We start from the raw sequence: 22746 nt of genomic DNA, 5'->3' as shown, positions 1-22746 counted from the left end.
CCGCATATCTATGGGATGCTTGCAAGAATACAAAAATGAACTTTACTGGTTATGAGAGACTACATTGCTGAAGCTAACGGACTCTAAAGTACAATGGTTCAAACCCAGTAGAAGTTTATCACACATAAAGTAGGGTGAATATTCCAAGTCAGCAGCAACGGTTCTCAACATGGAAAATCATGACTGCAAGCTCCTCCATCTGAGATTCAGCTTTCCTAAGGTCTTGAAATTTCTTTGGTCCAGTTAAAGGAAGTGGGGTGGGGAAGGAAGGTGTGGACACTTTCCTAAAGGGCTACGCTAGGGACTGGTGCACCGTATTTCCCCTTGTATTTTATTGGCAAAAATTAATCACATGGCCACAGATGGCTGCAAGGACTGCTGGGAAAGTTAGTTCCAGGTTGGGCAACTGCTTCCAGTCATAACTCTATTGCCTTGGACGAGGAAGATCTTGGTGAGCAGCTGTGGTCTTCCTCACAAAAACTGAGAGAAAGAAAATGGATAAAATGAATAGACACAGAAAATCTAAGTTAAGTCACCAATTAAAATGCCTCTCCGCTCCAGAATATTTTATTATTATTTGCTTGGTAATATCAATACCTGACCAGAAATACCCTTCTTAAAAGCTTCAGATAGAAGCCCATCCATAAATGAGCAACAACCAGGTGATTATATATTGTTCGATAGTTAAAACCCTGGTTCATTTTATTTAATTCGAGAATCTGATAGTAAGATAGGGTTCACAGCAGGAAGTCATGGGAAGCTGTCAGATTTTTCTAACTAGAGCAATTTAAAAACATAAACAAATATTTTTCAATGCCTTTTCTACACTAAATATTTTGGGGTAATAGTTTTAAAAAACACTGACATAAATATATATATTTATATACATACCCACACAATTAAGACTGAAATACAAGTGGCATAACTCAGTGATATTACTGATTGACAAAGGGGTTGTTCAGAAACAAATGTAGGTCAGAAGGCATGGTGAAAGGAAGATTTGTGCAAAGCCTTGAGCTATGCGTAAAATATTGATAGGTATAATGGATGGTGATATAGATTGGATGTTTGTCCCCTTCAAATCTCATGTTGAGATGTGATCCCCAATATTGGAGGTGGGGCCTGGTGAGAGGTGATTGGATCACAGGGGCAGCTCCCTCATGAATGGTTTAGCACCATCCCCTTGGTGATAAGTGAGCTCTTACTCTGAGTTAACGAGATACCTCGTTGTTTAAAAAGTGTGTGGCACCACCCCCCTCAACTCTCTGTTGTCACCACTCTCACCATGTGAGACGTCACTTCCCCCCTTCACCTTCCACCATGATCAGAATCTTCCTGAGATCCTCACCAGAAACCAAGCAGATGTTGGTGCCATGCTTATACAGCCTGCAGAATTGTCAGCCAATTAAACCTCTTTTCTTTATTAATTATCCAATCTCAGTATTCCTTTATGGTAACACAAGAATGGCCTAACAGGGGGATGAAGTCTTTACATATATCAAAGTTTCAGAAGCAAATGAGAACAAAGCATACGCAGGGCAGAGGGGACATCATGAATGCGGAAATTGGTAACAGTGACTCATTATGATGGAGATTTTCCATGAATGAGATGAGGGTGGGAGAACAGAGTTAACTTTCTATTTTCTAGGTGAAGATGAGGCAAAAAGTAGTATGTGTAGCTTAAAAACAGAATGATGACATTCCGTTACTGTCTTCATTGAAACATTTTGAAACATCAATTTAAATATGTTATATTTAATCATTTATTGAAAATGTTTGCTGGGCATGGTGGCTCATGCCTGTTATCCCAGCACTTTGGGAGGCCAAGGTGGGCAGATTACTTGAAGTCAGGCATTCGAGACCAGCCTGGCCACATGGTGTAATCGCGTCTCTACTAAAATAACAAAAACTAGCCAGGCAGGGTGACACGTGCCTTTAGTCCCAGCTACGCGGGAGGCTGAGGCAGGAGAATAGCTTGAACTCGGGAGGCGGAGGTTGCATGAGCTGAGATTGCACCACTGCACTCCAGCCTGGGCAACAGAGTGAGACTCCATCTCAAAAAAGAAAAAAAAAAAGAAAAGAAAAAGAAGAAAAAAAAGATTTTACTTAAAAAAGTTTCTTTAGCCTGAGGTAGATTTCAGGTTTGAAGCACCTGAAACAACTTTCAGATGAAACATAAAATTCTGGCTGGGCACGGTGGCTCACGCCTGTAATCCCAGCATTTTGGGAGGCCGAGGAGGGTGGCTCATGAGGCCAGGAGTTCAAGACCAGCCTGACCAACATGATGAAACCCTGTCTCTACTAAAAATACAAAAATCAGTCAGGTGTGGAGGTGCGTGCCTATAATCCCAGCTACTTGGGAGATTGGGGCAGGAGAATTGCTTGAACCTGGGATGTGGAGGTTGCAGTGAACGACGATTGCACCACTGCAGTCCAGCAGTCCAGCCTGGGCGACAGAGGGAGACTCCATCTCAAAAAAAAAAAAAAAGAAGATTCCATTTAGTATAACTGTGACTGATGTGATGTACTTAGTAAAAGGCCAATAAATAATTGTTATTTAATTGATAAACATTGACAAGCACCTTAAGATAGATTCATAGAATCTATGTAGTAGGCAGAATTTTAAAGGTAGCCACTAAGATTCCTATGCCCTGCCTCTTCAACCAAGCACAAATCTAGGCAATGCTATGAAGCAATTTTGCAGGTAAAATTACAGTCCCAAGTTAGCTGACTTTAAGATATGGAGGCAGGGAGTTATCTCTGGCTGAGAGCAAAAGATGATGTCAGAGAGATCGACAAGGCATGAGAAGAACTTATTTGACTATCCCTGACTTTGAAGATAGAGCAGACCACATGAAAAAGAATGTGGATGGCCTTTAGAAGCAGCAAGCGGCCTCTGAGTGACAGCCACCAAGGAAACAAGACCTCAGTTGCAAGGAACTAGATGCTACCAACAACCTGAATGGAGTTGGAAGATTCTTTCTGAAAGCTTTCACATAAGAGCGCAGTCTGGCCAACACTTTGATTTCAGCCTTGTGAGACTCTGAGCAGAGAGCCCAGCTGAGCCCCTCCAGACTTCTGACCCACAGAACTATGAGCTAATAAATAAATGTTGCTTTGAGCAGCTAAGCATGTGGCAATTTGTTACATAGCAATAGAAAACTAATACACACAGATATCTGAATGAGATTCAAGCAGATGGCCGGATGTGGTGGCTCACACCTATAATCTCAGCACTTTGGAAGTTCAAGGCAGGGGCATCACTTGATTGAGGCCAGGAGTTCGAGACCAGCCTGGCCAACATGGTGAAACCCTGTCTCTACTAAAAATACAAAAATTAGCCAGGCGTGGTGATGGGCGCTTGTAATCCCAGCTACTGGGGAGCCTGAGGAAAGAAAATCACTTGAACCCAAGAGGCAGAGGCTACAGTGAGCTGAGATTGTGCCATTGCACTCCAGCCTGGGCGACAGAGAGAGACTCTGTCTCAAAAAACAAACAACAACAACAAAAAACAAATTTAAGCAGAGTGTGGTGGCTCACGCCTGTTATCCCAGCACTTTGGGAAGCTGAGGTGGGCTGATCACTTGAGACCAGCATGGGCAACATGGTGAAACTCCATTCTCTACAAAAAATACAAAAATTAACCAGGCCTGGTAGCACATGCCTGTAATCTCAGCTGCTCAGGAGGCTGAGGTGAGAGAATCGCTTGAGTCTGGGAGGTGAAGGTTACAGTGAGCCAAGATCACGCCACTGCACTCCAGCCTGGGTGACAGAGCCAGACCCTGTTTAAAAAAAAAAAAAAATATATATATATATATATATATGTATGTGTGTGTGTGTGTGTGTGTGTGTGTGTGTATGTGTGTGTATATATATATATGTGCAGAGATTGTACAGTTCAAGACCCAGTTTTAATCTTCCATGAAATCCTTCCTGATCACCCCAGAGCGATCCATTTCTCCCCTCCACTTTTATAGGACTTAGCTTTTTATCATTCTGGAATCAGATATCACATATTACCTGGTACTTTGTGTACCTAACTTGTTTTATCCCCCCAGACGATGAGCTCCTTGATGGCGAGAATCAAGTCTTTGCAATTTGTGCTTCTAAGAGTTTAAGATTATAGGAGGAGGTGGTATGCAAGCCAGATTTTCAAGAATTTTCTATCAAAGAACACAAATGAAATGTTCTTGAGGATGAGCAAATGGCTATTGATTTCTCTCAATAAATAAGAACCTGAGACAATATTCAGTTGCTAAGATAAATGTTAAAGATCTGTGAGTGCTAGCCTGACCAGGGTGCTATTGCTACATAATGGGCAAACCAGAATGACTGGTTTGACTCATAAAGATATAATTGAGACCCTCTTCCAGTTATGAGTCTGTTTTATTCTTAGTGCCAGTTATTACTCCATAACCATGGTTTCACCCTGTTCCTGTTTGCTGCTGAAGCTGTGATCATGGCAGGGTGTTAAAGCCTGGCTTACAAATTCCAATGTTTTTTTCTTAGGTAATCACCTGAAAACAGTCCTACCAGCCTCTAGATGCAATATCATTTATTTCCAAGAAGCTCCTTAATTCACATCTATTTAATGCACATCTATTATAAGTGGATTTCATCCATGTACTTTTTATGCATGAGCCACTAATGCGAATAATTTTAATTTTTTTTAATGTCCTCATGTTATAAACTGGTAGAGTGATTCTGTAAAGGACTGGCAATGCGGCCAGGCGCCGTGGGTCACGCCTGTAATCCCAGCACTCTGGGAGGCCGAGGCGGGCGATCACGAGGTCAGGAGATGGAGACCATCCTGGCTAACACAGTGAAACCCCTTCTCTAATAAAAAATACAAAAAATTAGCCTGGCATAGTGGCGGGCGCCTGTAGTCCCAGCTACTCGGGAGGCTGAGGCAGGAGAATGGCGTGAACTCGGGAGGCGGAGCTTGCAATGAGCCGAGATCGCGCCACTGCACTCCAGCCTGGGCGACAGAGCAAGACTCCATCTCAGGAAAAAAAAAAAAAAAAAAAGGATTGGCAATGCACTCACATAGTTCTGCAAGGAGTGTGAGGGCCTGCTTGGAACAGATAATTCATTTCTTCTTCCTTCCCCCATGGGTAGCAAAGGAAGAATTAGCCCTTTTGAGGCACCCTGCAGTGATAAAGGGAGTGAGGGAGTGATCAGATAATCCCTGAAACAGATTTTGCTTGGAACCAGTGGGGGTGTGTGTGTGTGCTCTTTGTCTTTTTTTTTTGGAGACAGGGTCTCACTCTGTCACCCAGGCTGGAGTGCAGTGGTGCAATCTCAGCTCACTGCAACCTCCAGCTCCTGGGTTCAAGCGATTCTCCTGCCTCAGCTTCCCAAGTAGCTGGAATTACAGATGTGTGCCACCACACCCAGCTAATGTTTGTATTTTTAGTAGAGATGGGATTTCGCCATGTTGGCCAGGCTGGTCTAGAACTCCTGACCTCAGGTGATCTGCCTGCCTCAGCCTCCCAAAGTGCTGGGATTACAGGTGTGAGCCACTGCACCTGGCCAAGGACCAGTGTTTAACCTGAGGTTAGAATGCCTGGCCAGGCGCGGTGGCTCATGCTTGTAATCCTAGCACTGTGGGAGGCCCAGGCGGGCAGATCACCTGAGGCAGGAGTTCGAGACCAGCCTGGCTAACATAGTGAAACCCCATCTCTACTAATATACAAAAATTAGCTGGGAATGGTAGCGTGTGCCTGTAATCGCAGCTACCCGGGAGGCTGAGGCAAGAGAATCACTGGAACCCGGGAGGTGGAGGCTGCAGTGAGCCGAGACCGTGCCACTGCACTCCAGCTGGAGTGAGACTCCATCTCAAAAAAAAAAAAAAAAAAAAAAAAGCCTGATTTTAGGAAACTGTCATGGCATTCAATGGTGACTGGACCTGGTAAGTTTAGGAACAAAATCAAATGTGGTTTTCTTTTTCTTTTTTCGGTTAAAAAAAGATTTTAAAATTTGCCAGCAATATTTTTGCTGGATCCTCAGCCTCAAGTGTTCTACTTTTAGACTAATCTATTCACCCCTTTTCCTATTTTGTAGTAATTCAGAAAGTATCTTAAAGCCCTACTCAGTCCCTTCCACCACTGTCATATTCAAGTACGTATTGAACAAATCCAGGATATTCTACCTCCAAAATATCTTTCTTTCTTTTTTATTTTTATCTTCTTCTTCTTCTTCTTCTTCTTCTTATTATTATTATTATTTTGAGACGGAGTCTTGCTCTGTCACCCAGGCTGGAGCGCAGTGGCCAGATCTCAGCTCACTGCAAGCTCCGCCTCCCGGGTTTACGCCATTCTCCTGCCTCAGCCTCCCGAGTAGCTGGGACTACAGACGTCTGCCACCTCGCCCGGCTAGTTTTTTGTATTTTTTAGTAGAGATGGGGTTTCACCGTGTTAGCCAGGATGGTCTCGATCTCCTGACCTCGTGATCCACCCGTCTCGGCCTCCCAAAGTGCTGGGATTACAGGCTTAAGCCACCGCGCCCGGCCTTTTATTATTATTTTTTTGAGATGGAGTTTCACTCTTGTTGCCCAGGCTGGAGTGCGATGGCACAATCTTGGCTCACCACAGCCTCCATCTCCACCTCCCGTGTTTAAGCGATTCTCCTGCCTCTACCTCCTGAGTAGCTGGGATTACAGGCACACACCACCACACCCAGCTAATTTTGTATTTTTAGTAGGTACAGGGTTTCTCCATGTTAGTCAGGCTGGTCTCGAACTCCCCACCTTAGGTGGTCCACCCGCCTCGGCCTCCCGTGTTGGGATTACAGGTGTAAGCCACCGCACCCAGCCTCTCAAAATATCTTTCAAAATCATTCTCATGTCTCCATCTTCATCCCTCTCCCTTAGTTAAGGTCTCCTGTCTCCTGGCCTTTCTTCCCTGCAAACTTGAGCTGAAATGATTTTTCTAAAACATCAACCTAGTCATACCTCTCACTGTTTTGCTTAAAATCCTCTATATCATTTCCATCAGGGTATACTTTAAACTCATAAGCAGACAGACCATGTCTTTGCCTGCTTCGCCAGCCTTATCTCCTGTCTTCTCCCGCTTCTTTTGCTTCAGTATTTCTCAAAATATAGCTTTGGACCATCCCCAAAAGAATGGCCACTTATTAAAATTACAGCAGTGGCTCATGCCTGTACTCCCAGCACTTTGGGAGGCCGAGGCCAGTGGATCTCTTGAGCTCAGGAGTTCAAGACCAACCTGAGCAACATAATGAGACCTCACCTCTACAAAAAAATTAAAAAATTAGTCAGGTGGGTGGCATGCACCTGTGGTCTAGCTACTCAGGAGGCTGAGGCAGAAGATCATTTAAGCCCAGCAGGTCAAGACTGGAGTGAGCCGTGATTGCACCATCACACTCCAGCCTGGGTGACAGAGGAAGGCCCTGTCTCCAAAAACATTAAGTAGCCAGGAGCGGTGGCTCATGCCTGTAATCCCAGCACTTTGGGAGGCCGAGGCAGGCGGATCACGCAGTCAGGAGATTGAGACCATCCTCACTAACACTGTGAAACCCCGTCTCTACTAATAAATGCAAAAAAAGAAAATTAACCAGGCGTAGTGGCGGGCACCTGTAGTCCCAGCTACTCGGGAGGCTGAGTCAGGAAAATGGTGTGAACCCGGGCGGCAGAGCTGGCAGTGAGCTGAGATCGCACCACTGCACTCCAGCCTGGGCAACAGAACGAGAGTCTGTCTCAAAAAAAAAAAGAGAGAGAGAAAAAAAAAAACGAAAACGTTAAGTAAATACATAAAATTACAGATCACTGGGCCCTGTCTGAGGCCTGTAGAATCTGAAACCATGAAAGTAGGATCCAGAAATCTTTCTGGTTAACAAGCATCACCTCTGAATTGATTCTTAGCAACATGAAAACAGAATAGCTGATAGAAGCTGCTTCTTCAGTGCCTCACATTCTGTCTTCCTCTTGCCTTTGATGGGACTGAAAATATGCTTCCTCAAAATATGGCACCTTGTCATTTAACCAAACAGCAGAAGCAGGCCATAGAAACTAGAAAGAATTCCCTCTGCCCCTTCTTGCCTGATGTGGGCCATAAAACCCAGCTGACCTTCCCTGAAAATAGGTCATAAAACCTCATTCCAGATATTCTGTAGATAGGCCCATCCCTATACCCGGAAGAGAAGACTATCCTTACTCTGGAAGACACACAGATGCCAAGAAGACTCTGAGCAAACAGGCCTTGCTTACCTCCCCACAGTGCATTGCCATTGGCTCATACCTTCTGTCCTCTGATCATATTTCTGCACCACTGTCCATAAAAATACAATTTTTCCTGTTTCTTTGGGTCTTCATTTCTGAAGGCTTCTGTGTCACATAAATTTATATTAAATAAATGTGTATGTTTTTCTCTTGTTAATCTGTCTTGTTATAGGGGCCTCAGCCATGAATTTTGTGATGGGTGAGGAAAAGCTATCACTGGTCTCCAATACCTTTCTTTGCCTGGCTGACTTTGGACTGTGATTCTAGAATAGTCTAAATCCTCCCTAAGAGTCACCTCGGGAGGCCAGGCACAATGGCTCATGCCTGTAATCCCAGCACTTTGGGAGGCCGAGGCAGGCGGATCACCCAAGGTCGGGATTTCGAGACCAGCCTGACCAACGTGGAGAAACCCCATCTCTACCAAAAATACAAAAAATTAGCTGGATGTGAAGGCACATGCCTGTAATCCCAGCTACTCAGGGGGCTGAGGCAGGATAATCGCTTGAACTCGGGAGGTAGAGGTTGTGGTGAGCCGAGATCATGCCATTACATTCCAGCCTGGGCAACCAGAGTGTAACTCCGTCTCAAAAAAAAAAACAAAGAAACAAAACAAAAAGAGTCACCTCGGGAAGCCTTCCCTGACTCTGCTAGGCTGTCTAAGGAACTAGCTTCTGTATTACACTTATCACAGAGTATTGCTATTTGTTTTTGTTGGTGATAATTCTTTTACCACCAGATGAGATGCTTATAAGTGGGGACTGTTTCTTTCATCTCTGTCCAGAGTTCTGCGGATGTTGTGGTTCCTAGTAAGTATTTGTAAATGTGTGAATGAATAAATAAATATACAATTTTCAGATCTTAGTATCTTCAGTATCTTCACATACTTTGATACAAGAGGAAAAAAATTAAGAGTTTCTTAAACTTAGGGAATTTTGCTTTTTTCTAGTAGACAATCATTGATTGTAACTCATAGCATCAATAACTCCAATAGTGATCACTGGTAGATTATACTTTTGTAGATAAAAATACCTGTTTCTCTGAATTTTTCATTTTTTCCTGGGATGCCCTGAGCTCTGATGTACTGTGCTATAGGAAAGACAGATGGATCTGGGAGTTAGACAGTCCTGGATTTCAGTCTCAGCTCTGCCAAGCACTAGCTGTGTGACTTTTAGCAAGTTAAATTTCTCTGAGTCTGTTTCCTCATTATGTGAGTCAGAGAAGCCTTTCTACACATGCACAGAAGGAATGATAATATGCAGTCATAGAGGGAAAATAGTATGGAACAAAATGCAGTGTGTGAGACAATAGCAGGTAGTGAAAAAAAAATCATTCTCTTTTCTTTACAGTAAAAAAGGAACTTAAATTGTTACTGTTGTTTGTTAAGTGTCTTGTTAGATATTGGAGATGGGCCGGGCGCGGTGGCTCAAGCCTGTAATCCCAGCACTTTGGGAGGCCGAGACGGGCGGATCACGAGGTCAGGAGATCGAGACCATCCTGGCTAACACGGTGAAACCCCGTCTCTACTAAAAAACACAAAAAACTAGCCGGGCGAGGTGGCGGGCGCCTGTAGTCCCAGCTACTCGGGAGGCTGAGGCAGGAGAATGGCGTAAACCCGGGAGGCGGAGCTCGCAGTGAGCTGAGATCCGGCCACTGCACTCGAGCCTGGGCGACAGAGCGAGACTCCGCCTCAAAAAAAAAAAAAAAAAAAAAAAAAGATATTGGAGATGCAAGAGTAATGGGAAAAAATAGAGAGATTATATACTTTCCAATTCAAGAGATAGTATTTTGAAAGAGCTTATAAGGTATTGAGCATTATAAACAAATTAATAAACCAATTTTATTAATTTTTATACCCAAAAAAGTCTCAGCTACAAGGAGACTGGCAGTTGTCCTCTAGAATCCTTTCTCTCCTTCTTCTACAGTGGTGGAATCCCTAACTTTATTTCATTTTATTTATTTAATTTTTTTTTGAGACGGAGTCTCGCTCTGTCGCCCAGGCTGGAGTGCAGTGGCCGGATCTCGGCTCACTTACGCCATTCTCCTGCCTCAGCCTCCTGAGTAGCTGGGACTACAGGCGCCTGCCACCTCGCCCAGCTAATTTTTTGTATTTTTAGTAGAGACGGGGTTTCACCGTGGTCTTGGTCTCCTGACCTTGTGATCCGCCCGCCTCGGCCTCCCAAAGTGCTGGGATTACAGGCGTGAGCCACCGCGCCGGGCATGGAATCCCTAACTTTAAGCCAAGTACATGGCCACCTGGAATAAAAAGGTTACAGTTACATGTGACTATATGTCTTACTTTTGGCTAAAGCAGTATGAATATAATGTAAGGAAATTCCAGGAAGCATCCTTAGAGAGCAGAATGCTGTTCTTCCATTTTCTTATTTATTTATTTATTTATTTAAGACTGAGTCTCACTCTGTCACCCAGGCTGGAGTGCAGTGGCTCAATCTCAGCTCACTGCAAACTCTGCCTCCTGGTTCAAGCGATTCTCATGCCTCAGCCTCCCGAGTAGCTGGGATTACAGGCACACGCCACCATGCCCAGCTCATTTTTGTATTTTTAGTGGACACAGGGTTTCACCATGTTGTCCAGGCTTGTCACGAACTCCTGACCTCAAGTGAGCCACCTGCCTCAGCCTCCCAAAGTGCTGGGATTACAGGTGTGAGCCACCTCTCCCGGCCCCATTTTCTTCTTTTTGTTGATAGATGATGGACTTGATAATTGGAGTAAGAAAAGTCATTGGGGCCGTAATGTAGAAGCTATGTGTTGAGGATTGAGAAGCAGCAAAACTCAAGGAGCTTGGTTCCTGATGGTCTCGTGACACCATCATATTAGACATATATTGCCTATTTTTATTTGAGAGACAAATAAACCACTGTTTGGGGGCTTTCCATCACTCATAGCTGAAGTTAATCCTAATACAAACTAACAGGTATTTACAAAACTTCAAGCTGCCTTTCCAGTCTGGTCTCAAACTCCTGGCCTCAAGCAGTCCTCCCACCTTGGCCTCCCAGAGCATTGAGATTACAGGCATGAGCCACTGTGCCTGGCCCCTTTTTTTTAGTTTTTAATGCAGAAAAGCTTATGTCATAATGATGAGTTAAAACAATGCAGGAGACAACATTGTGTGTGCAAAAATACATAGAAGACATATAGGAAGGAAATATACCAAAGTATTAATTTGTTGGCTTAAGATAATAGAAAAATGGGTAGTTTTTTTTTCCAGTTTCATATTTCTCTATTCCCCCCAGTTTTTAATTAAAAATTATATTTTCCATTTTTTTAGTGGATATACATTTCAGTAGTCATTGTACACATCTCAGTGCTTTTGTTATCTTGTAGTTCTAAAAACTTGACGTCATTTCCTATATCTGGAGTTGATCACAGCAAAGTGGTTGAGAGCATGACTCTTGAGTCAGCCAGTCTTGGGTTCAGTATTGCATTCTCGCTGTTTGACCTCTGGCAAGTTACTTATCTGGGTTGGGCGGTGGCTCATGCTTGTAATCTCAGCACTTTGGGAGGCTGAAGCCGGTGGATTGCTTGAGGCCAGGAGTTCGATACTAGCCTGGCCGAATGGTGAAACCCCATCTCTACTAAAAATACAAAAGTAAGTCAGGTGTGATGGCGGGCACCTGTAATACTAGCTACTCAGGAGGCTTAGGCAGGAGAATTGCTTGAACCTGGGAAGCAGAGGTTGCATTGAGCTGAGATTGCACAACTGCACTCCAGCCTGGGCAACAGAGTGAGACTCTGTCTCCAAAAAAAAAAAAAAAAAAAAAAAAGAACTCAGACAAGTTACTTTTCTGGACCCCAGTTTCTTTAATCTGTAAACTAGGCATGATAATTTTACCTATTTCATAAGATTATGGCCTGAATTAAATAAGGTAATGGGTATAAAAACTGCTCAGCACCATGTGCATAGTAAGCAGTCAATACATCCTGCATAATATAGTTGTTATATCTATTTCTATGTGTCAGTAGAGTCTACTTACTGGCATTTTCACCAGCCACATAAAGTCAGTATTTTATAGCTTGCTTAGCTGTGTCCTTACTACTAGAAATGGATGTTGTTTTCAATTTTTCATTAGTAGATGAAATAGACTTGAATTATTCAAGAGAAGAAGCTTTTCCTAGCCAGAGAGTTATGGGTGAAAGCTAAGGTGACTATCTATGATCTGCTAATAAGAAAACTGCAGCATTTAAAATCAGCACTGTTTCAGAAATCCTGGAACATTATTACTAATAACAATTTAGCAAGTGGTTAAAAAACAAATGGCATGGTGTTCCAATAAATATGTATTAATTTGTTTTACATAAAAAATTGTTTCAGTGAGAGCAAAAAAAGCCTTATTTTCAGAGAAGTAAGATAATAGGCTAAAGAAGGGTGTGTGCGTGTGTGTGTGTATGTATGTGTGCGTGTGTGTGTGTGTGTGTAGTGGGAGAGGTGGGGTGATTATTGAGGAAGGATCTTGAAGGGTAGTCTGAAGAGTTTGAATTAGATACAAAAAGAGTTCTGAGCCAAGTATGGTGGCTCACGCCTATAATCCCAGGATTTTACGGGGTCAGGTCAGGAAGACTGCTTAAGGCTTGGAGTTTGAGACCAGCCTGGGCAACATAATGAGACTGAGTCTCTAACAGCAATAACAACAGAAGTGTTCTGAAATAAATATGAATTCAACTAGTAAGTTTTTCAGTTTTTTCTAATGTTCCCCCTCAGGGTGGTCAAGGGTTTATTTATTTTTATTAGAAATTATATTGTAACAGAAGTATAAAGTAATACATGCTCAATTATAAAAGAAAAATCATAAAAGAAACATCAGGAGGGTTAAAAGTAAAACAAGGAAAGAAATCAGCATGTATTCTTTTGAAACAATAAAAATAATTCCCATTCATTTTAAATTAAATATTAATAAAGTCTTGCTTTCCATAAAGGGATAAATAGATCTGTTACTATTTTTATTAAGAGACAATCTGGATGACTGGAGAGCTATACTTATTTAACCAGATCCTAAGATAAACTAGTAGTTGTTCACCCAGTATTTCATGTTTCCCAATACTTCCCAGCCTCCTTATCAGTTTAGGTCCATGTCACTAGTCCTTCCCGGTAGACTGTGAGCAGAAGTGATTATGTTTGGGCCACTACACTTAAGCCTGGGCAACACAGCAAGACACCATGTCTTTAAAAAAAAGATATACAAGACTTTTATTCACTATGAATACTTTATCATATATATAATGAATTTCCTCCATTTTATAGAGTACAGAGAAAATTTATTGAGAACTTAATTCAGTGCCAAGCCTGTTAAAAATATACCATTCTAATATAGTACATTAAACTCTAAGTGAATTATATGTATTAACATTAACTCATTATAGCCTTAAAATAACCCTACAAAGTGGATGCTATTATTATCCGTTTTACAGATGAGGACAGTAGGCACAGATGGGTTAAAGACTTGCCCAAGAGTACACAGATGGTGAATGGTGAAGCCAGAATTTGAACCTAGGCAGTCTTTCTGGAGCTGCATGTACATACAGCCTTTGCTAATTCCAAGCAACGACGTTTTGAATCTATGAATTTTCTGGTTAGATTTTGTGATTTGCTTTTTTTCCCCTATGTCTTGCATGCAGTGCTTAAGTCACGTTTCCTCTTTGATGCCTTTGAAAAGTGACTCTTTGGTTTGGAAACCAGTTAAAATTCTTGCCCTAAGAAATGATATATTTCAAAACATGAGTAAACATAGTATGAGCTGAGGATCAGTGCTTTAATTGCAACCAATTCAATTCAGCAAAGTATTTGTTGAGTAACTACTATGTGCCAAGCTCTGTATTGTGTACTGCGGGTACGATAGAGATGCTATCCTTGCCTCGTAGGACCAAACCACCATTACTGAGGGGTTTATGGTATTTTCCTCAGGTGTGTTAGTGAGGAAAAAAAAAAATCAGGACCACGATGTTTTCTATCTATACTAAGCTACTAAGGAGGAACGTAGAAATTAAAACTGAGAATTTAACAATGTTTATTTACTCATTTAAAATACTAATAAATCAGCCAGGTGCGGTGGCTCACACCTGTAATCCCAGTGCTTTGGGAGGCCAAGGAGGGTGGATCACCTGAGGTCAGGAGTTTGAGACCAGCCTGGCCAACATGGTGAAACCCTGTCTCCACTAAAAATACAAAAATTATCTGGGCGTGGTTGTGCATGCCTCTCATCCTGGCTACTTGGGAGACTGAGACAGGAGAATCACTTGAACTCAGGAGGCAGAGGTTGCAGTCAGCCGAGATCATGCCACTGCACTACAGCCTAAATGACAAAATGAGACTCCATCTCAAAAAAAAAAATCAACTTACCTATTATGCTTTGAATAAGTATTTCACCACTGCATGATTGTATAATATCACACATTGTTCACTCAGAAAATATTGGTTTATTGAGTTATACAGATCTTCCCAATGTTGACACATCTCACTATACAAAACCCAGAAAAAATCATATTCATTAATATCACCACCAATCTCATTGGAAAGGTCTTTAAATACTGTGAAGCTGTCAAGTTCACAGTAGCAAACACAAGTTTTCTAAAATTCAGATTTTTTACTTGAAAGCTCCAATTCCATCACTGGTAAATTTGGAAATACTGTCAATTGTTTTCCTTGAAGTGACAGGCCCACTTTGTTCATTTTTGAAAAATATCTGCCAAATACCCAAGCATGAATAACTGTAATTTGTCCATCCGTCATGGTTTTAAATCAAAATGGTGTTCCATTAAAAAACAGTTAGTTCACCTTGCGCCTCTAACCACAGGTGCTTTTCCTCAAGATATGTCCCTAGTTCAGTATGCAGCATGAGGGCTTGATGTGTGCTTCCCATTTTGTCACCCAACACATTAAAAAGACATGTATTTTAGGACCAAGGTTTAATAAAATCGAGAATTTTACTGCTTCCCCAAGTACTTTTTTTTTTTTTTTTTAGAGACGGAGCCTCGGTCTGTTACCTAGGCTGGAGTACAGTGGTGAGATCTCAGCTCACTGCAACCTCCGCCTCCCAGGTTGAAGTCATTCTCCTGCTTCAGCCTCCTGAGTAGCTGGGATTACAGGCGCCCACCACTATGCACGGCTAATTTTTGTACTTTTAGTAGAGACGGGATTTCGCCGTGTTGGCCAGGCTCGTCTCAAACTCCTGACCTCAGGTGATCCACCCGCCTCAGCCTCCCAAAGTGCTGGGGTTACTGGCATGAGCCATAGTGCTCAGCCCCCCAAGTACATTCTTAAGTAAAATTTGTATTTTAAATTTAATTAATTGTATTTATTTGCTACTAGTGCTTGGCAATAAACAATGTAATGACTGTTACTACAGTTTGGGACAACTGCCTTCACTGGTGCTAAGGCACCAGCAGTTTTACCCACCATTGGTTTGGTACCATCAATGTTAATATCAACACGATGAAAAAGGCAAATAATGTTTTAGTATAAAGAATAGTTTTGACTTCATGGATTTCCTGAATGTGTTTTGGTGGCCTCGAGGGGGATGCATACCATATTTTTAGAACTATCATGCTAGAAAATAATTGTATTTCCTCACAAAGACTTTAATATCTGAAATAGAACACTGGGGTAGGTCACTGTTCATTATACATGCCCTTTTAATAGGATAAACACCATAAAATCACAGACATAAGAAAACAAAAGGATTTAGTACTCATTTAGCTTTTCTAGTGGATGTGCTTAGAAAGCAAACTTAGATTCAAAAGTTTAGAGACTTTAGGCTGGGCACGGTGTCTCATACCTGTCATCCCAGCACTTTGGGAGACTGAAGCAGGTGGATCAACTGAGGTCAGGAGTTCTAGACCAGCCTGGCCAACATGGCAAAACCATGTCTCTACTAAAAATACAAAAAGTAGCTGGGTGTGGTGGCGGTGCCTATAATCCCAGCTACCTGGAAGTCTGAGGCAGATTGTAAAAGTTTAGAGAGTTTAAATTTAGATTAGTTAATTCTTTTTGTTTTTAAGCATTAGAAGATCTATTATTGAAATGGTTTTCTCTCTCTTGTTACTTGTTCTCTAAAAAATAATTATATTAATGAGAAAGGATCTGAATGGACATTTCTCCAAAGAAGATATATGAATGGTCAATAAACATATGAAAAGATGCTCAACATCACTAATCATGAGGGAAGTACAAATCAAAACCACAATAAGATACCACTTCCTACCCACTACAATGGCTAGAAATTATAAAGTCAGATAACAATAAGTATTGGTGAGGATGTGGTGAAATTATAATCCTCATACACTGAATACGTAATAGTCTAGCTACTTTGGAAAGCAATTTGGCAGTTCCGTAAACATTAAACATAGAGTTACTGGCTGGTTGCAGTGGCTCACATCTGTAATCCCAGCATTTTGGGAGGCTGAGGTGGGAGGATTACTTGAGACCAAGAGTTTGAGACCAGCCAATATGGTGAAACCCCATCTCTACTAAAAATACAAAAATTAGCCAGACGTGGTGGCACATGCTTGTAATCCCAGCTACTCAGCAGGCTGAGGCAGGAGAATCACTTGAACCTGAGGCAGAGGTTGCAGTGAGCCAAGTTGTGCCACTCTACTCCAGCCTGGGCAACAGACCAAGACTCCATCTCAAAAATAAAATAAAATAAAAATAGAGTTACCATATGATCCAGCAATTCCATACCCAGGTACATACCCAAAAGAAAGGAAAACGTATGTCCACATAAAAACCTGTATACAAATGTTTATGGTAGCATCATTCATAATAACAAAAATGTAAAAATAACCAAAATGTTCATCAACAGACAAATGAATGAACAAAATTTGGTATATCCATTCAATGAACTATTATTTAGCCACAAAAAGGAATGAAGTACTAATATATGCTACAACATGGATGAACCTTGAAAACATTACCCTGCCTGAAAGAAGCTGGTCATAGACCACATACTAATATGGTTCGACTCATATAAAAGCCCAAAATAGGGAAATCGGTAGGGACAGAAAGTAGATTAGTGATTACTTCTGAGTAGGGTGGCATGGGGCATGCGGGAGAATGTGTTAGCTAAAGGGATATGTGGTTTCTTCTTGAGGTGATTGAAATGTTCTAAACGATCTAAAAGACGGTTGTACACATCAAAAAAAAAAAAACCATTGCATTGTATACTTTAAATGGGTTAATTGTATAGAATGTGACTCATATCTCAATAAAGCTGTTAAAACTAATTACAGTATAGAAAAAATTAGCGATAAATTTTTTTTTAGAGAAACTTTTTTTTTTTTTTTTTTTGAGACGGAATCTCGCTCTGTTGCCAGGCTGGAGTGCAGTGGCGCTATCTCGGCTCAGTGCAACCTCTGCCTCCCAGGTTCAAGCAATTCTCCTGCCTCAGCCTCCCAAATAGCTGGGACTACATGTGCATACCACCACGCCCAGCTAATTGTTGTATTTTTAGTAGAGATGGGGTTTCACCATGTTGGCCAGGCTGGTCTCAAACTCCTGACCTCATGATCTACCCGCCTCGGCCTCCCAAAGTGCTGGGATTACAGGCGTGAGCCACTGCGCCTGGCGAGAAATCGTTTTATAGATGGGAAGATTGATCCCCAGAGAGATGAGGGGACTGACCCAAAGTCACAAAAACCTGGGAAAAGAACCCAACTTTATTATTTTTTTTTGAGACGTAGTCTTGCTCTTTCGCCCAAGCTGGAGTGCAGTGGGGCAATCTTGGCTCACTGCAACCACACCTCCTGGGTTAAAGTGATTCTCCTGACTTAGCCTGCTGAGTAGCTGGGACTACAGGCGTGTGTCACCATGTCCAGCTAATTTTTGTAGTTTTGGTAGAGACAAGGTTTTGCCATGTTGGCCAGGCTGGTCTTAAACTCCTGACCTCAGGTGACCCACCCACGTTGGCCTCCCAAAGTGCTGGGATTACAGGCGTGAGTCACTGTGTTCAGCCAAGAACGCAGGTTTCTAATTCCTGTAGTAGGGTACATTTCCTCCCCCAGAATGGTAATACAATGCCCTTTCACTCCTACGGTGAAAATGACAATGATCTTACCAAATGCATTCAAACTGGAGTCAGCCTAAGAGGTGAAAAGAAAGTATCTATAAGTACTCTATCTACAATTCTGCTCTGAACAATGTCACTCTTTGTGGAAAGACATAGGAAACTGCAGAAAAGCTGAGCAGAATAAGAGAGGGGGAAATGAATGTCACCTTCTCACTTTCAACACTCAACCACTTATGGGTGGTCTTATAAATGTTGTCACACCAGTGGCATAGGCTTTTCTCAAATCATTTTAAAATAGCCGTCCATAAAAATAGTAGACAAAATACAGCACAAATATTTTGGTACATCCACTGGGCTAGTAAGTATCAGACCCACTCATGTTCAAAAATATGAAGGACAGCAATAGTGCTTTTCTCACAAATGCTTGGGTTGCAATGCTAATCGGAACCATGGTAATGCCTCTGATGTATCATACTTTGAGTTTCAACTTACTTTTACACAATCACATCTGACGCTCAAAACAGCCTTGTGAAATCAATAGGGCAGGTATTATTAGCCCCATTTTGCAGATAGGAAACTATTTTTAGGAAAGTAGGACAAGGTTTATTACCATCCTCATTTTATGAATGAGGAGACTTATTTTACATGAGCAACGTGCTTTAAATAGGAACAGGAGAGAGCTTAAACCTGTAGCTGGTACATGAAAGTTGGGGAACTATTTAAAACTGGAGACTAAGAAAACAGAGTATGCAGCTGGGATACTCATGAAAATGACAGGTTTATTGCTGCTTTTTATTTATTACATTCCATAAACTGCTTTTAGGCAGATCAGAACCTGCACTTCCAAGCCCTGGTATGATAGAGAATGATTGACAGGGCTCTGCCTTGCATAACTTCAGGGGACAGCATTCAGATGAGGTAATGCTATCCCCGTAGCATTTGTTTCTCAAGTGGAGCCTTGACCCTACATCAGAGATGCTATATAGATATCTCAGACATGAATCAGGAAAATCTCAAGACCCATCACAAATTGCTCCTCCTCTGTGAAATTTCCGATAACTTTTCCTGTCCTAACAGAGTCCATCGTATGCATCATATATTTTGGTATTCAAGTATATTCCATTTTAACTAAAATTTATCTTTTGTATTATTCCTCAACGTTTCATCTTTATTTGACTTGTAGTACAAGTTTTATCTTCTTCAAAGATTCTAACTCTGAGGGCAAAAACCATGCTATTTTCCATTTCTTTATGCTTCAAACTTTCTTCTGCCTAACGATAAGCACATTAGTTAGTAATTCAGTTGAACTCATCAATTTGCCTTCAACAATTTAGTCATTTGATACTATAAATAATGTAAAAGAATATAAGTAAATCTAGAACTATATCAATTATTCCATCAATAATATTTGCCTTTGAATTTACTAATTTATTTATACTTCATGTGTATAGCTTTCTGGTGTTTAGATTACTGCCTTAAATCTTTGTGCCCTTATTGGTGAACCATATGGACAAGCAAATTTGAATTCTATTTACTAATGCTATTAAGTTTCAAGAGCCAGCTGCTGGTAGAACAATTACCCAGTCATTCAAAGATATATCTGGATTGCATTTTCTAAGTAAGGAGATGTACATAGCTTATAATTCCACATAGCTTATCTAAAAGCCATGACTTTAAAGCCATGACTTAATTTAAAACAAATAATTCTTTCTAAAAAGTGTATCAGCAGCTGGGTGCTCTGAGCCACCACGCCTGTAATCCCAGCACTTTGGGAGGCCAAGGCAGGTGGATCATCTGAGGTCAGGAGTTCGAGACAAGCCGGACCAACATGGTAAAACCCTGTCTTTATTAAACAACAAAATTAGCCGGGCGGGGTGGTGGGCACCTGTTGTCCCAGCTACTCCTCAGGAGGCTGAGACAGGAGAAGTGCTTGAACCTGGGAACCGGAGACTCCGTCTCAAAAATAACAGCAGCTGGGCTCAATGGCTCAAGCCTGTAATCCAGGTATTTTGGGAGGCCTTGGCAGGCAGTTAGCTTGAGTCCAGAGTTCAAGACCAACCTGGGCAACATAGTGAAGATCTGTCTACAAAAATTAGCCTGGTGCCATGGCATATGACTGTAGTCCCAGCTACTCAGGAGGCTGAAGTGTGAGGATTGCTTGAGTCGAAGAGGTCAAGGCTGCATTGAGCCATGATCATGCCACTGCACTCCAGCCTGGGTGATAGAGTGAGACCTCGTCTAAAAAAAACAGAGAGGCCAGGAGCGATGGCTCACGCCTGTAATCCCAGCACTTTGGGAGGCTGAGGTGGGCAGATCACTTGAGATCAGGAGTTCAAGACCAGCCTGGTCAAGATGGCGAAACCCTGTCTCTACTAAAAATACAAAAAAATATTAGCTGGGCATGGTGGCGGGCACCTGTAATCCCAGCTACTTGGGAGGCTGAGGCAGAGAATTGCTTGAACCCGGGGGGCGGAGGTTGCAGTGAGCCAAGATCGTGCCACCCCACTCCAGCTTGGGCGACAGAGCAAGACTCCGTTTCAAAAAAAAAAAAAAAGCCGGGCGCGGTGGCTCACGCCTGTAATCCCAGCACTTTGGGAGGCCGAGGCGGGCGGATCACAAGGTCAGGAGATCGAGACCACGGTGAAACCCCGTCTCTACTAAAAATACAAAAAATTAGCCGGGCGCGGTTGTGGGCGCCTGTAGTCCCAGCTACTCGGGAGGCTGAGGCAGGAGAATGGCGTGAACCCGGGAGGCGGAGCTTGCAGTGAGCCGAGATCGCGCCACTGCACTCCAGCCTGGGCGACAGAGCGAGACTCCGTCTCAAAAAAAAAAAAAAAAAAAAAAAAAAAAAAAAAAAAAACAGAAAAACAAAACAAAAAATGTATCAGTGAGAGATTGACTTCAGCTGCATCTATTATAAATTTGACGGGCCGGGTGCGGTGGCTAATGCCTGTAATCCCAGCACTTTGGGAGGCCGAGGCGGGTGGATCACCTGAGGTTGGGAGTTCGAGACAAGTCTGACCAACATGGAGAAACCCTGACTTTACTAAAAATACAAAATTGGCCGGGCGTGGTGGCACATGCCTATAATCCCAGCTACTCGGGAGGCTGAGGCAGGAGAATCACTTGAACCTGGAGGCAGAGGTTGCAGTGAGCCGAGATTGTGCCATTGCACTCCAGCCTGGGCAACAAGAGTGAAACTCCGTCTCAAATAAATAAATAAATAAATAAATAAATAAATAAATAAATTTGATGACACTGGTAATCCTAACCAAATAAGGTTTTAGTGTTTTCAAATAACAAGATGTCTAGAGGCAGACAGGGTAGCCAGCTTTAGGAAATAGAAAGCAGTGAACCCAGTTAAATTTGAATTTCAGGTAAACAACAAATAATTTTTTAGTATAAGTGTGTTGCACATACAAGTTTAACTGGGCAACATGCATTTTATCTGGCAATCCTGGAAGCAGGCATGGCTGGTGCAGCTGTTCAAGGATGTCTGCAGACTTTTTTCATTCTATCCTACTGTCCTTTCTTTGTGATTTTACCCTCATTGTTGCAAGATGGATGCTCTACCTTCACATATCAAATTCGTGTTTTAGGTGGGATGAATGGCAAAAGAAAAATGGGAAGGACAATAGAAGTAAGCCAGGTTTTCTGATCCCAGAAAATAATAGATTCTCTGGAACTCTCTTTGAATCAGGAAAATGTAGCTTCTCTGAAACTCCATGCAATAGACATCAACTTACATTTTATCTGCTGGAACTGGGTTGCATGGCCACTGCCAGCTGCAAAGGTTACCAGGGAGGTAAATATTTTTAACTGGGTACTCTGCCAATCTGAACAAGTTGAGTTTCCATTAGGAAGGAGGAAGAGAAGAGTAGATGGGGGTAGGCAACTTCCAATATCTACAATGAAAGATGAATGTCATTTTCAATGTCCAGTTTCTAATGTTGTATTCTAATATTTTATATTTTATATACACATATATGCATTGTGAATTTTGGAAGATGAAAGACACCCCAAAGGTGGAATTTCCTATTGTTAGACTTAACTACCTTAGGACCCTCTAACTTTCTGAGAAATTATTGCCCACAGTTTTAAGGATAGTCTTGACTCTAGAAAATTTGTGGGAGGTCTGGGCATGGTGGCTCATGCCTATAATCCCAGCACTTTGGGAGGCCGAGGCAGGTGGATCACCTGAGGTCAGGAGTTTGAGACAAGCATGGCCATCTCTACTAAAAATACAAAAATTATCCTGGCGTGGTGGCACGCCTGTAATCTCAGCTACTTGGGAGGCTGAGGCAGGAAAATTGCTTGAACCCAGGAGGCAGAGGTTGCAGTGAGCTGAGATCGCGCCACTGAACTCCAGCCTGGGCAAAAGAGTGGAACTCCATCTCAAAAAAAAAAAAAAAAAAAAAAAAAAAAGAAAGAAAGAAAGAAAAGAAAAAGAAAAAGAAAGAAAGAAAGAAAATTAGTGGGAAAAAGATCTTG

At 42.1% G+C, this 22746-nt stretch overlaps 1 long non-coding RNA gene across 1 annotated transcript; it reads right to left on the bottom strand.

Moving 5' to 3' along the window:
* Window positions 1-317: 317 nt before the first annotated feature.
* LOC135966839 (uncharacterized) lies at window positions 318-22681 on the bottom strand. The gene is made up of 3 exons (XR_010580468.1): window positions 22002-22681; window positions 2389-2470; window positions 318-480 (listed from the first exon to the last, which is right to left on the bottom strand). It is a non-coding gene; the product is annotated as an uncharacterized lncRNA (long non-coding RNA).
* Between the last annotated feature and the right edge of the window lie 65 nt (window positions 22682-22746).

Source organism: Macaca fascicularis, chromosome 13, assembly GCF_037993035.2.
Source record: "Macaca fascicularis isolate 582-1 chromosome 13, T2T-MFA8v1.1".
NCBI classification, from domain to species: domain Eukaryota; kingdom Metazoa; phylum Chordata; class Mammalia; order Primates; family Cercopithecidae; genus Macaca; species Macaca fascicularis.
Note: the sequence above shows the minus strand (reverse complement) of the source record. Positions and strands in the feature narration are given on the sequence as shown.